We start from the raw sequence: 16,680 nt of genomic DNA on the forward strand, positions 1-16,680 counted from the left end.
TAGTGATGTTGGGCACTTTTCATATTCCCATTGGCCATTTGTATATTGTCTTGTAAGAAATGTCTACTTAGGTCCTTTGCTCATTTTTTAAATAAGGTTGTCTTCTTATTATTGAATTGTTTGAGTTCTTGGGCATAATTTTTGTGCATACTTATGGTCATCTCCTTAAGATAAAATCCTGAAAGTGGCATTGCTGTATCAAGAAACATACCGAGTTCTATTGCTCCCGTAACTAATTACCACAAAATACAATCTTTTAAAACAATACAAATTTATTATCTTAACATTCCGAAGGGCAGAATTCTGAAATTAGTTTCACTGGGATAAAGTCAAGGTGTTGACATGGATGCTTGCTCCTAGAGGCTCTGAGAGGAAAAACTATTTCTTTGCCTTTTTCAGCATCTAATAGCTGCCTGTAGTCCTTGGTTTATGACTACTTCCTCCAACTTCAAAGCATATCACTTTTATCTCTGCTACCATCATCACATCACCTTCTTTTCTGACTGACTTCCCATATCTCTCTTATAAGGACCAATGTGATTATGTGGGGTCCACGTGGATGACCCACGATAAATTCTTCATTTTAAGATCTTTAATCACATCCGCAAAATCCCTTTGGCCAAATATTTTTTTATTATACTTTAAGTACTAGGGTACATGTGCACAACGTGCAGGTTTGTTACATATGTATACATGTGCCATGTTGGTGTGCTGCACCCATTAACTCGTCATTTATGTTAGGTATTTCTCCTAATGCTATCCTTCCTCCCCTCCCCCAACCCCATGACAAGTCCAGGTGTGTGATGTTCCCCTTCCTGTGTCCAAGTGTTCTCATTGTTCAATTCCTACCTACAAGTGAGAACATGCAGTGTTTGGCTTTCTGTCCTTTCAATAGTTTGCTCAGAATTATGGTTTCCAGCTTCATCCATGTCCCTACAAAGGACATGAACTCATCCTTTATTATGACTGCATAGTATTCCATGGTGTATATGTGCCACATTTTCTTAATCCCATCTATCATTATGGACATTTGGGTTGGTTCCAAGTCTTTGCTATTGTGAATAGTGCCACAATAAACACACATGTGCATGTGTCTTTATAGCAGCATGATTTATAATCCTTTGGGTATATACCCAGTAATGGGATGGCTGGGTCAAATGGTATTTCTAGTTATAGATCCTTGAGGAACCGCCACACTGTCTTCCACAATGGTTGAACTAGTTTACAGTCCCACCAACAGTGTAAAAGTGTTCCTATTTCTCCATATCCTCTCCAGCACCTGTTGTTTCCTGACTTTTTAATGATTGTCATTCTAACTGGTGTGAGATGCTATCTCATTGTGGTTTTCATTTGCATTTCTCTGATGGCCAGTGATGATGAGCATTTTTTCCTCTGTCTGTTGGCTGCATAAATGTCTTCTTTTGAGACGTGTCTGTTCATATCCTTCACCCACTTTTTGATGGGGTTATTTGATTTTTTCTTGTAAATAGGTTTAAGTTCTTTGTAGATTCTGGATATTAGCCCTTTGTCAGAGGGGTAGATTGCAAAAATTTTCCCCCATTCTTTAGGTTGCCTGTTCACTCTGATGGTAGTTTCTTTTGCTGTGCAGAAACTCTTTAGTTTAATTAGATCCCATTTGTCAATTTTGGCTTTTGTTGCCATTGCTTTTGGTGTTTTAGTCATGAAGTCTTTGCCCATGCCTTTGTCCTGAATGGTATTGCCTAGGTTTTCTTCTAGGGTTTTTATGATTTTAGGTCTAATATTTAAGTCTTTAATCCATCTTGAATTAATTTTTGTATAAGGTGTAAGGAAGGGATCCAGTTTGGGCTTTCTACATATGGCTAGCCAGTTTTCCCAGCAACATGTATTAAATAGGGAATCTTTTCCCATTTCTCATTTTTGTCAGGTTTGTCAAAGATCAGATGGTTGTAGATATATGGTATAATTTCTGAGGGTTCTGTTCTGTTCCATTGGTCTAGCTCTCTGTTTTGGTACCAGTATCATACTGTTTTGGTTACTGTAGCCTTGTAGTATAGTTTGAAGTCAGGTAGCGTAATGCCTCCAGCTTTGTTCTTTTTGCTTAGGATTGTCTTGGCAATGTGGGCTCTTTTTTGGTTCCATATGAACTTTAAAGTAGTTTTTTTCCAATTCTGTGAAGAAAGTCATTGGTAGCTTGATGGGGATGGCATTGAATCTATAAATTACCTTGGGCACTATGGCCATTTTCATGATATTGATTCTTCATATTCATGAGAATGGAATGTTCTTCCATTTGTTTGTGTCCTCTTTTATTTCGTTGAGCAGTGGTTTGTAGTTCTCCTTGAAGAGGTCCTTCACATCCCTTATACATTGAATAGGTATTTTATTCTCTTTGAAGCAATTGTGAATGGGAGTTCCCTCATGATTTGGCTCTCTGTTTGTCTGTTATTGGTGTATAGGAATGCTTGTGATTTTTGCACATTGATTTTGTATCCTGAGACTTAGCTGAAGTTGCTTATCAGCTTAAGGAGATTTTGGGCAGAGATTATGGGTTTTTCTAAATTTACAATCATGTCATCTGCAAACAGGGACAATTTGGCTTCCTCTTTACCTAATTTAAAATCCTTTATTTCTTTCTCCTGCCTGATTGCCCTGGCCAGAACTTCCAACACTATGTTGAACAGGAGTGGTGAGAGAGGGCATCCCTGTCTTGTGCCAGTTTTCAAAGGGAATGCTTCCAGTTTCTGCCCATTCAATATGATATTGGCTGTGGGTTTGTCATCAATAGCTCTTATTATTTTGAGATACATCCCATCGATAGCTAGTTTATTGAGAGTTTTTAGCATGAAGCGCTGTTGAATTTCGTCAAAGGCCTTTTCTCCATCTATTGAGATAATCATATGGTTTTTGTCTTTGGTTCTGTTTACATAATGGATTACATTTATTGATTTGTGTATGTTGATCCAGTCTTGCATCCCAGGGATGAAGCCAACTTGATCGTAGTGGATAAGCTTTATGATGTGCTGCGTGATTCAGTTTGCCTATTGAGGATTTTTGCATCTATGTTCATCAGGGATATTGGTCTAAAATTCTCTTTTTGTTGTGTCTCTGCCAGGCTTTGGTATCAGGATGATGCTGGCCTCATAAAATGAGTGAGGAGGACTCCCTCTTTTTCTATTGATTGGAATAGTTTCAGAAGGAATGGTACCAGCTCCTGTTTGTACCTCTGGTAGAATTCAGCTGTGAATCCATCTGATCCTGGACTTTTTTTGGTTGCTAGGCTATAAATTATTGCCTCAATTTCAGAGCCTGTTATTGGTGTATTCAGGGATTGAATGTGATGGGTTCGAACATCCTCCTTTAGCTCAGAGGCACTTCTTCCTGATTTAGTCTTGGGAGGGTGTATGTGTCTAGGAATTCATCCATTTCTTCTAGATTTTCTAGTTTACTTGCATAGAGGTGTTTATAGTATTCTCTGATGGTAGTTTCTATTTCTGTGGGATTGGTGGTGATATCCCCTTTATCATTTTTTATTGCATCTATTTGATTCTTCTCTCTTTTCTTCTTTATTAGTCATGCTAGCCATCTATTTTGTTGATCTTTTCAAAAAACCAGCTCCTGGATTCATTGATTTTTTGAAGGGTTTTTTTGTGTGTGTCTCTATCTCCTTCAGTTCTGCTCTGATCTTAGTTATTTCTTGCCTTCTGCTAGCTTTTGAACGTGTTTGCTCTTGCTTCTCTAGTTCTTTGAATTGTGACGTTAGAGTGTCAATTTTAGATCTTTCCTGCTTTCTCTTGTGGGCATTTAGTGCTATAAATTATAATTTAGTGCTATAAAGATGCGCTGTTAGTCTGATGGGCTTCCCTTTATGAGTAACCGGACCTTTCTTTCTGGCTGCCCTTAACATTTTTTCCTTCATTTCACCCTTGGTGAATCTGACAATTATGTGTCTTGGGGTTGCTCTTCTCGAGGAGTATCTTTGTGGCGTTCTCTGTATTTCCCGAATTTGAATGTTAGCCTGCCTTGATAAGTTGGGGAAGTTCTCCTGGATAATATCCTGAAGAGTGTTTTCCAGCTTGGTTCCATTCTCCCTGACACTTTGAGGTACACCAATCCGACGTAGATTTGGTCTTTTCACACAGTCCCATATTTCTTGGAGGCTTTGTTCATTTCTTTTAACTCCTTTTTCTCTAAACTTCTCTTCTCATTTCATTTCATTAATTTGATCTTCAATCACTGATACCCTTTCTTCCACTTGATCAAATTGGCTACTAAAGTGTGTGCATGTGTCATGTAGTTCTTGTGCCATGGTTTTCAGCTTCATCAGATCATTTAAGGTCTTCTCTATGCTGTTTATTCTAGTTAGCCATTCATCTAATCTTTTTTCAAGGTTTTTAGCTTCTTTGTGATGGGTTCGAACATCCTCCTTTAGCTTGGAGAGGTTTGTCATTACCGATCTTCTGAAGCCTACTTCTGTCAACTCATCAAAGTCATTCTCCGTCCAGCTTTGTTCCGTTGCTGGCAAGGAGCTACGATCCTTTGGAGAAGAGGCGCTCTGATTTTTAGAATTTTCAGCTTTTCTGGTCTGGTTTCTCCCCATCTTTGTGATTTAATCTACCGTTGGTGTTTGATGATGGTGACCTACAGATGGGGTTTTGGTGTAGATGTCGTTTTTGTTGATGTTGATGCTATTCCTTTCTGTTTGTTAGTTTTCCTTCTATCAGTCAGGACCCTCAGCTGCAGGTCTGTTGGAGTTTGCTGGAGGTCCACTCCAGACCCTGTTTGCCTGGGTATCATCAGCAGAGGCTGCAGAACAGCAAATATTGCAGAACAGAGAATGTTGCTGCCTGATCCTTCCTCTGGAAACTTCATCTCTGAGGGGCACCTGGCTGTATGAGGTGTCAGTCAACCCCTACTGGGAGGTAGCCCAGTTAGGCTACTCAGGGTCAGGAACCCACTAGAGGAGGCAGACTGTCTGTTCTCAGATCTCAAACTCCATGCTAGAAGAACCACTACTCTCTTCATAGCTGTCAGACAGGGACGTTTAAGTCTGCAGAAGTTTCTGCTGCCTTTTGTTCTGCTATGCCCTGCCCCCGGAGGTGGAGTCTACAGAGGCAGGCAGGCTTAGTTGAGCTGCGGTGGGCTCTACCCAGTTCGAACTTCCCGGCCACTTTGTTTATCTACTCAAGCCTCAGCAATGGCGGATGCCCCTCCCCCAGCCTCACTGTCTCCTTGCAGTTCAATCTCGGACTGCTGTGCTAGCAGTGAGCAAGGCTTCATGGTGGTGGGACCCTCCAAGCCAGGCGCAGGATATAATCTCCTGGTGTGCTGTTTGCTAAGACCATTGGAAAAGCACGGTATTAGGGTGGGAGTGTCCCGATTTTCCAGGTACCATCTGTCATGGCTTCCCTTGGCTAGGAAAGGGAATTCCTCGACCCCTTGGCACTTCCTGGGTGAGGCGATGCCCTGCCCTGCTTCGGCTCACACTCTGTTGGCTGCACCCACTGTCCAACAAGTCCCAGTGAGATGAATCTGGTACCTCAGTTGGAAATGCAGAAATCACCCGTCTTCTGTGTTGTTCACGCTGGGAGCTGTAGACTGGTGCTCTTCCTATTTGGCCATCTTGGAGCCCAACCCCCTTTTGTGAAATTTTTTAAGGTAATGTTCCTGGGTTCCAAGGATTAAGACATGGACATACATGGGTGTCATTTTTTAGCCTATGGTTGAATAAACAGTGCTGTGAAAATTAGCTATTCATTTGAAAAAAAAAATAGATAACTAACATAAACTATATCAGAATAAATTCTAGATTGATTAAAATAAGGGTCTGATAACTTTTTTCTGTAAAAAATCAGGGAGATAGTAAAGAGTTTGGGGTTTGCAGACCATGTGGTCTCTGTCATAATGACTGAACTTTGCCATTATAGTGCAAAGCAGCCATAGATAATACCTAAACAAATGGGTGTGGCTGTGCCTCAATACAATTTTGTGTATAAAAGCAAGGAATGGACCAGATTTGGTCCATGGCTCATAGTTTGCTGACCCTAGTTAAAGACAGACACAAATGTGAAAAAAAAAGAAAAGAAAAACAAAAAGTAATAAAAGAACCAAAAAACAAATAGGTAAATTTTTATATAGTCTTTGTACAGAAAAGAGTTGATAAACATAAAATCAAAGGCAGAAACCATAAGAGAAAATATTTGTAGATTTGCCATCACAAAGATTGGAAAACTTCATAGAAATACTAAAAGGTAAATAAGGTGTAAAAAAAACCAGTTCTTTGTACCTCTATCAAGGATTTTACAAAGGAAGCTATAAGCCAGAAAGCCCCAACTGAGATCTCAAAATAAGCTGAAAAAGTTAAAACTGAGGAGACTGTTTCAGAAAGAGATATATTCTGCCTTTCTGCCACAAGTAAATACCAGCTATGTGTACACAAAATAGAAGCAAGCCCATGTGTGTCTTAAGTCCATGAAGAAAATGGAATGAGTTTTAGTTACATCCTCTTCCAGGCCCCAGTTTCATCATCTCCAAAATGAAAGTAACAATCCCAGTCTTTCATGCTTCACAGGGTGATTGTGAGAGTTAAATGAGAGGAAAGAATGGGAAGCAGCTTTGAAAATTATAAAGTGCCAGGATCTAGGTAAAATCCAATTTTGACAAATACTGAATATAACACACAATTCAATGATACTCTTTTTCCATGACCAGGCTGAAAGCAATACTATTAATAGTATTGCTTTGATGATGCATATGGAAGAATTCTCTTTGAAGGAAAAATCACAAGCTTCTGCCTATGTAGCTTTCCATTTACTTAACAAAGTTGAGTTTCTTGTGGTTCTCAAAAATGTAAAAAATGAAGATCTAGACCACATTAACCATTTAGTAACCTAAAAGAAGGTTACTACTGAAGCATGAGGGTGGCCAAGGGGGACAGCTGAAAAACAGGACAGAAGGTTTAAGCAGGAACCTAAATCAAACAGTGCCTAATAGCCACGCTAGAAATTTCGGACTTTACCTTAGAAACAATAGAAAGCCACTGAAGAGTTTTGAGCAGCAGCACAATATAAACAGATAAGTGTTTTCAAAAGATCACCTTGGCTCCAGGGCAAAGAATGAATTGGAAAGAACAAAAGTGACAACTAGAAGGTAAGTTTAAAAGCTTACACAATAATCTAGGCATAAGTTGAAGGTACCATAAACTAAGGTGACAGTAATGGAGGTAGAGAGAAGGATATGGGCTCACAAATTATCCAAGAATTAAAATCAACAAGACTTAGTGATGGACATGATAAGAGGAATGATAAAGGAGGTATCAAGAATGACAGCCAGGTTTCTAGCTGAGAGATTAATAGAAAACAGTAAACACCATCCCATCCTTAGACTAACAATGGGGCAACTTCACCAAATCGAAAGTGTAAACAAATAATAACAATGATAATAACTGACATTTATTGAGTACTTGCTCAACATCTGCCATTCTGATAAGTACGTTACATGTTTTATTTCATTTAAACCACATAACAAATATCATGAGAAATATCTTAAAATAATGTCCTCTTTATAGATGGGAACTGAAACACTGAGATTTTTTTTTCAAGGTCCACTAGCTAGTTCATGGTAGAGATGGGATTTGGACCAAGCAGTCCACTTCAAGAGCCCAGGCTCCTCACACTTACCCAGAGGAAGATGAGTGAGTGAGGACTCTATGACAGAGCAAAGTCAAGCTCATCTAGAGAAGATGCAGAATGCAAGCAAAGATCCTCACATCCTAGCAGGAAAATGGAAACTATAGAAATTTTGAAAGAAAGAGATGAACCTTGGAGCTAGATACTTTCCCTTGAGAAGCTTTGTGTTAAGATGAGAGACTTGAAATCCTCGTTTGTCTAAACTATGATACAGAGTCAGTTATAAGGTTTGCTTTGGTGACTGTGATGGTTAATTTTGTGCATCAACTTGACTGTGTTATGGGGTACCCAGACCTTTGGCTAAATGTAAATTGTTCTGTGTGTGTGTGTGTGTGTGTGTGTGTGTGTGTGTGTGTGTATTTCTAGATGTGATTAACATTTGAATCAGTAGACTAAGTAAAGAAGATTGCCTTCCTTAATGTGGATGAGCTTTATCCAATCAGCTGAAGGCCTGAATAGAACAAAAAGGCTGAGTATGAAGTAACTCGAACTGAGACATTGGTCTTATCTGGTCTTCAAACTTAGACTGAAGCATAGGCTCTTCTTGGATCTCCAGCTTGCTGGTTTTCAGACTATAACTTACACCATTGGTCTTCCTGGTTCTTACGCCTTTGGACTTGGACTCTCTATCTACTTCTCTCTCTCTCTTTTTCTCTCTCTCCCTCTTTATCTCTGCCTTCCTCTCTCTGTCTCTCTCTCTCTCTGACTCTCTCTCTCTCAAATGCCTTATGACTCAAATGGGGCAAAAAAAAAATCCTGAGGCTTTTGCTCAAGTTTTTCATTCACTTATTCAAGCAAAAAAAGTATTTTTTAAAGCATATTATGAGTCCAGGCACTGTTCTAGGCAATGCAGATTTGAATAAAAAAAAAAAAGGAAAATCCTTGCCCTCACGATGTATATATTCTTCTGGAAGAGGCAATAAAATACATTCAAAAAAATGTGAAAAGTAAACCATACATAATACATTAAATAATGTTGAAAGCTAAGGAGGAAAAAACAAAAGGAGTGATGTGAAATGGTGATGGGGAAATGTTGAAATTAGGTCAGAGGTCAAACAGCCATTGGGAAAGAGGCATTCCCTTTCATCTGGAGCCACAAGACTGCCATTTCTGCCTCCATGTGGGTGGAGTTTGACTGAAAATGAAGCCAACTCAGGGGAAAGCAGAACCAAGAGTCGCATAGAAACAAAATCTTAATGACTTCATTGGAGCACCTGGACTCAGCTGTGCCTCAAGTTTTTTCTTTTCAGTTATATGAGGCAATAAATGCTCTTATTTTTTGTTTGAATTGGGTTTTCTGTCACTTGAAACCAAAAAAAGACCTGACTAATGCCAACACTTTCAAGTACATATAGAAACTTAAAGTACCTTACAATGTGTTTCTAAGTGGGGTTCCTGCTGTACTTGGATTATTGAATAGCTAGAACTCATTTCTAATTAGCAGCATACATTTACATGCAAACACCTAAAATTAAAAGACCTTAAAAACAGCATGTTCACTTAAATGTGTTTAAACAAGTTCCCTAAAGTGTGGTTTATACTATTAATTTAAGGAACCCTTTCTTAAAGATTGTTCCAAGGTTACTCTTGTCCAGATCAAATGAGATTTTAGCAGATACATTTCTGCCACTGTAAATAGAATGGTTATACAGTGTCATTTTAGACTTTTTTGAAGTATTATTAGACAGAACAGAAAAAATACCTTATTTTTTGTTGGTGGTGTTGGTTATATTTTAAAGGACACAGAGCCAGGGGTCAATCTTCATCTGCTCAAAAGGGAGGACCACTCATCAGCAACTGGCTGTCCTACCATGCTAGGGTTCCAAGTACACTAGGACCATGCTCACTGGTGTTAACTCAACTATGTCATTATGATCTGCCACAACACGCCAGCTGACCAGAACCCCAACACTGTATTAAAGCTCATTTAAATTTAAGATTAGAAAAAGCAATAAATACATGTTTAATTTTCCTCATCCTCCTTTCTCCATTCCTCCCCTCTATTTAATCTTCCTTCCTTCCCAGTTCTAAATAAAAACCAACAAAACAAAGCCAAGTAACAACCACAAAATGACAGTGGCTCTCCCCTTCAACCCCACATCCCTCTAGGGCACCCTTTTTACATATATAGCAGATTGTTAGGTGGGACTTCTGCTCCTCTAGAACCTACCAGGAGGACACATGCATGGAACCAGGAGATGATAAGCACCCCACATTATAGGGAAGCCACAGACAGGGAGAAAACATCTCCTTGGGGCTTATTAAAAGAAAGCTAATCTAACTCTGCCACTTTTGCCATTCCTGGAGCAGAGTCTACTCCATCATTTATGAATGACCAAAAACAAGGAGATTCAAAGGAATCCTGAGATATGGGAATGAGCCATCAGCCTGGGTGAGCTAACCTTGGCCTTTCCTCCCTATAGAGCCGTTCCTTCCTATAAAGCAAGGTGTGAAACTACTTCTCTCTTATTAAGCAAAGAGAGAGGGCTGCATAAGTATCAATCACAGAGTGACCTGTAAGAAGGGGAGACTGGCTTCTTTTCCCAGGTTGAATGTCTGCATATGCAGCCTATTTGCTCAGCTGCTCATGCCTATCTAAGCAGGGGAAACAATTAGAGAGAGAAAGAGCAGAGCAGAGAAAGGGGTAATAAGTGGAACATCATGTGGATTTGTAAGTTTCCTCTGGATAGTTGAATTGTAGGGAAGATAGCTTGGCTTGAACCAACTTTCTAGTACTCCACCAAGACCAACCCCCAAGGTGGACGCTAAGGCGACTGCAAACCCAGGTGGGGCTTCCACACTGGGAAACTGTGCAGTGGAAAGGCCTCCTACAAGACTCCAGTGATTTCATGCAGGCATCTTAGGAGGGAGACTCAACAGTCAGCAATTACTATTCAGAGAGGGAGCAACACCCAACAGAGGATATAGGTGCACAGTTAAGTACTAAGCTTGTTAAACTTCTTACCTTACCTCTTCCACCTGCCCCAATCCTGAGAATATGAAATAAGAAGGATTAGAGGAAGAGTGAGGGAGCAGACCCTACCATTCCAAGGGCCTCAAGTTGAAGCTTTGGGGGTGAGGAAGGGAACATTAAATAAACAGGAGACTTAACTTTTAAACTAGATTAATCAGGATTGGCATTTTCAATATCTGAAATCAACTGGAAAGCTATTGGTACCCAAGAAGTTGTTAAAGGACAAGAAAAAGGATCCCGATCAGAATACAGACAAAGACAGTGACTAAAGAAAAATAAAATCTATTCTGAGTCAGACTTCTGTCTGGAAGGCTTACATCGACCAAACATCCCTAAAAATGAGTCTCTTGCATTTGCTCAACCCTGTGGCAAATTTACACACCACATCAGCTCAAGTTTCCCACGAAATCACAGGTAATATTTTGTGGTGATAAATGCAAGGGGAAAGCAGAGAACCTCTTCAATATTGAGGAAATCCACAGTTCATGGGAAGAAAGAAGAAAATCCATAGCATATACTAGAAAATGAGATTTCCTAAGACCTTGGGATAAAGCTTTTAAAATTGCAAGCAACACTGAGATTTAAAATTTGAAGTTCAATCACAGCAAAACTTTTCAATAATATATATATATATATATAAACTTCTTCTATTTGATGGGAACCTTACTAGTAACTTAATGAGGATTTTTGTTTGCCTGATCTCACACACTTGTTTTATTCAGCCTAAATGCAGCCTAAATAACCAACATTAACTTTACATATTGAGTTTATACAACAGTATTGTACTATATTTGAATATTTCTGTCTATGAGTTTCAGTCACCTTGAGATTTCAGGCTGAACCAGAAGTCAAAGCCTAAGGCTTTAGCTCAGAGAACACCTATGGTTTTGTCTTCCCCGCACCTCTTCTTTCTGGGTCTGGTTGCCATCCCCCCTTTTGGTGAACAGCTTCTCAAAATATACATGCACAAAAACACCCAAACATACACACGCATGCACTATAATACACACACACACACACACACACACACACACACACACCCCACACATCACCCTGGCCTCCCTGGTCAAGGCAGAGCTGCATCTCTTCACATGGCCTTGCATTCCTGGACTTGACGGTTGGTAAAGAAGTGAAAAGGTGACTTGAGCTTGGACAGTCACAGTGCACTTTCCCCCTGGGCACCATGTATAGTCCTTAGTCTGCTAGGTAACTCTAGCAAGACTTTGGGAGGCCTTCCCTGGTTATTTTTTGAAAAGAATACAGAGTTCCTCTCTTTGGTAGTAGAAAATCAAAGTCCACATGAACTCAGGAAGTCTCAATAACCATAGAGAAGAAGGCAATAAGGACTAGGAGAGAGTGAAGTCAATACATGCAGAGACAACCAGAGTAAGAGACTGAGGGGTGAGTCCCGCGGACATTCAGACCCCTGAAGGCAGTCACGTCTAAGGCCATTGTCTTTCTCTCCATCCTGCATTTTGATTACAAGAATTCATAAATCCTTGGTTCTAAGTTTGTTTCCAGTGGGCTTCTGTCCCCTAAAACCAAACAATTTCAGAGTAATAAAGCTACATATAAAAACGCCATGTCATAGCTCTGGTTTGTATCTAGCTCAAGGGAACAAGAGACAGAATAAAAGGGAGGAGTCTTGGTCGAGAAGAAATAAGTAAAGAATGGGGCAAGAGGAGACAGCATTAGAGACTATTAATCAGGTGACGAAAGAGCGGAGATTTAAAAATATCTTGGATATTTGAAACTGTTGGGTAAGAGAAACTGTTATGACATGAAAACAGGCTCTAGAAAGTTTCACCCTACATCAAAGAACAGACTTTATAGAAAATGTCCCAGAGCTAAATCAGTCTTCGGGAAACAGGAATCATGCAGAGAGGGCCTGGACACCTCAAAAGGATCCATACACCACAGTTAAAAGAATGACCCAGTAGAGTTTTTTAATCACAATTTTCACAGTGGAACTCTTTCTTCTAACCAACTGTTACTCTGAACACAAATATATAACAGATAAAAGCAATAAATCAATACTTGAAAATTTTAAACCTTTATTATTTGATCTCCAATATTCATTGTTTAGGGAACCCCTAAATCCCCTCCAGGAAACATTTGGATTTTGTGGAGCACAAGGTGAAAACCACTGACCAGAAACACACTCCCACACATGTGCCTGTTCCATGCACTTTATACCATGCTGAAAGACAGCCTGATACGCTAGCAACTATGAAAATACTGTACATCACACAGTACTCGTAGAAACCATGGAATTTACATGCAGATACTTGGTACTTTTAGAAGGAAAAGAAACTATATCTAAGCTTGCTTATTTAGACCACTGCTTTTCTTCTTTATTCCTACCAAATTCTCATGTTCCTTGCAATTGCACTCGTGCTTTCTTCAGTCATGCCCCACATACTGCTTTTTCTCAGGAATTTCCATTTATATTTAATGCCTATATATTGTAATTTCTTGAAAAGGACAAAGACAGAAGTCCAGCCAAGGCCATGAGACTGTTTTTCTCCTAAGGAACTGTCAGCCAAATTTCTCAGGGAGGAACTGGAAATGAAGTGAGAGACATTGATAAATTTCCCTGCTGAACAATCAATAAAAGCTCCACCATCCTGCTCAGATTCCCACTGTGGAAGCAAGAGCCATAATTACACTGTCAAAAATTTAAGCTGCCCAGGCTGACAGCAACCCACTTGAAAAATGACAAGTGATTGGCACTCAGTTTGGAGTGGAGAACCTGGATTGGCAGACAGAGTGATGAAGGCAAAAGGCAAGAGTGAAATTTCCTTATTGACTATAGCTACCCAAACCCCAGACCGCCACTCAGGAGGAATCCTGAGACCCTTTAGTCATATTAGCGCATCAAAGTGAGCAGCTGACAGAAGTTACTAAACAATCTGAACTCCACCAGCAACTCAGAACCTGTCTCATCTACTCCCGAACAAACAGAAACAGAAAAGATGGTGCTGTGTGTGGGTGTGTATGTGCAGGTGTAAGTGTATAAGGGTGTGGGACTTTTCCTACATTCAAAGAAATACATGAAATATGCTTTCAACTCCATCTTGCCTTGTGACAGCTGAACACCAACGCCTGTTTGCTTAGCGATTTTAATCTAAGATAAAAATCAGCTGGAGCCGAAGGGTTTCAAAGGGCAATAATAAAGAATGAGATGGAGGGAGAAGGTGGGAAAGTGATCGGACTGACATGCAGACCATTTGTGTGATTCTACACGACCTGAGCTGGCGTTAAATTAGAATCCATTCAGCATTGCTGCCGAATATTAGGAACCAAATGTCTGCCAAGGGCCTCGTTTGCTGGGCAGTGCCCTGCTTTGGACTATACTGGGACCCATGCAAATAGTTTCTAAGAAAGCCTTTATTGTAACCACTCCCGGGAATGGTGGTTATCCATGACTGGGAAGCAGCTGCACCAAGAGAGATTAAAATCTAAAGGTGTTGACTGGGAGGTGGGAAGAGAACAGAAGATGCCTGGGAATGTGGGTACCGCATGATATCCCAGGTTAAAACCCTTCTGTTACTTTGATGAAAAGAAATAGACAATAAAATTAATATGGAGAAAAATCTCTAGGTAGATTTTGAAACTGAAGCCCCCACCACCGCCATGCCCCATATTTTCTCATGCCTAAAATAAAATACAAGATAATCAGTGATGGGTACTCAGTGCTTTTGGAAAGGGGAAAGGATTTTATCAGAATAACAATAACACTGTGTTTTGTGTGCCCAACACTCTGGAGCACTTCATGAGCGGTAAGTTTATGAAGTGGGAACTGTGTTTTTTGGATTTTTTAGAGATCTGTTGAAGGTCATAGCTGATCTGTGGCAGAACGGGGCCCATTTCTGATTCCAATTCGATTAACCACTAGAATAGTGTTTCTCCGAGTGTAGTCAATGGGCCACCTGAGTCACATCACATGTACATTTCCAAGCCCAGAAATCTAGATTTACAAAAACCTCCCCAAAAGGGTCTTCTGTGCACCAAAGTCGGTGAATCTCCTCATTATGTTATCCCGGGAAGCCGAGTGAATGCTGGGTCTTTAGGGACTTCCTGGGTGCAAAGCAGTGAATCAAGTTGCTCACTAAATTGGATACTCGACGGTGAAAGAAAATTAACTGTTTCCTAAAGCCCCAGTGTCACTAGATCCTCCTCTGGCCCTGGCAAAAGGCCAGTGAAATTATGTAATGATTTTAGCCATGATATACCACCATGCTGGAGGGGGAAATCTGTCTGAGACCTCAGGTGGTGAGGGAGAAGTGACAGGAGAGGATAGATGAGCTGCACATGGGGCTGCAATTCTCTGACAGATACATCAGGAAAGGAATCCCTGTCACCCAAATGGCTGAGCTCTTTTCTACATAATATTTCTTATGCTGCAGCATCAGATCAGAAAGGAAACAGCTTGATCTTTGCCCGTGTTCAATGGGCAAGCTCTGTGATTCAGGTGATCCTAGTCAATTATCTGTCCTAAACGCTTTGGGGAATGTTTAACCAGTTTAGAAAATGGCCTGATCTGAGAATATGGGAAAAGGGGGAGGGAGAGAGAGCAGGGAGAAGGAGAATAAAGGAGTGGGAGGGAGGAAAGGGGGGAGAGAGAGAGAGGAGGGAGAAAGAGAATAAAGAAGAAAGAGAGAGGAGAGAAAGGGAGGAGGGGGGAGAGAGAGAGGAGGGAGAAGAAGAAAGGACAGAGAGGGAGGAGAAAGAGGAAGGAGGAGATGGAAATGAGGAAAGCAGAGGGAGAGGAGGTCTCATTCTCAATATCCAGTAACATCAGATGGCTGGAGTAGCAGCATTTTTTCTGAACTTACAGAATTTTTGAAACATATTAGAGGCATCTACTTTGCTTCAATTGCCCCATATTGACTGTAAGCAATGAGACTAGGGATTTTCTTGACATTTGCTTAATCACAAAGGCTTACATGCACAGGGTACATTTATGAGTTCTTTCACTGATTCTTCACACTAGAGCATGAGAATTAGATGAGCTTGGAATGAAAGAAGCAGAATAAAAGAATTAGGAGAGTTTTCATTTTTCCTCATTTGAATTCCTATTTTCAGTAAGAGTTGTGCTATCTGCATCATACGGGACAGTGGCTCTCAACTCTGAGGATTCCTCCTAAGCCTGGGGTCCTCTGGACGATCTATGGGCTGGCTGAACCATAAATATACACTAACTTATTCCCCAGATGTGTTTTCTTACTGGTAAAAAGCAGCACATTGCGTTGGTGGCTTAAGAGGCCATTGAGCTAGAGCAAACATTTGAAAACCATGGCTGACGTGGGAATAGATCCTGGGCTACAAAATCAGTGTAGTTGTTTGCTGATGAAGACAGGAGGAAAAAAGGTCTCCTTGGAAGTTGATCACAGAATCAATATAGTAAGCATTTTGAATTTCTGTCCAATGAGTTATGGGGTATTTTTAATCTCACAAAATTTGATCCCCAGTGTCTAGCACACTGGGTAGCCCACAGTCAACACTTAATAAATGCTCGAGGAAAAGATCTTGATTCCTTTCATAGTAAGCCAAAAGAGGCACAAGCATGCTTTTTGATAAATAATGATTGGGGCCTGCGGTCGGTATGAGACAGAGTCTGGACAGAGAAAAATGGCAGATTCCTCAGCACAGCTCCATGCCCTCATCTAGAGCAATTATCCCATGACAAGTGGATTATTTTGTGTTGCCAATATAGAAATATCAACGTAAATTACATTATGTTTTCTGGAGATTGAGTCACCTTCTGGAGCCCATATTTTTGATCTGCCTTTGGCTCATGCTATGCAACCAAAAGCATATAAATACCCACTGAAATATGCTTACTCATTATTTTATACTGATATTTTACAGTTGATACTAAGGATTATCCTGGCACACTTGGTAATTTTCTGACTCTCAAGGGGAAAAAAAAAATGTCCATTTTGCAAAATGGAATGAGATGATCAGAAAGCAAATAAAGTTGGAGCGGAAACACACTGTAGCCTAATCTCTTTTGTCCTAGGAATCCTTAAACGC

At 40.3% G+C, this 16,680-nt stretch overlaps 1 protein-coding gene across 1 annotated transcript in view; it reads right to left on the reverse strand.

The window, feature by feature from the left end:
* The window catches only part of PKHD1 (PKHD1 ciliary IPT domain containing fibrocystin/polyductin), a 463,584-nt gene that overhangs the window by 294,563 nt on the left and 152,341 nt on the right, over positions 1–16,680 (reverse strand).

This window comes from Macaca thibetana, chromosome 4 (genome assembly GCF_024542745.1).
Source record: "Macaca thibetana thibetana isolate TM-01 chromosome 4, ASM2454274v1, whole genome shotgun sequence".
NCBI lineage: Eukaryota > Metazoa > Chordata > Mammalia > Primates > Cercopithecidae > Macaca > Macaca thibetana.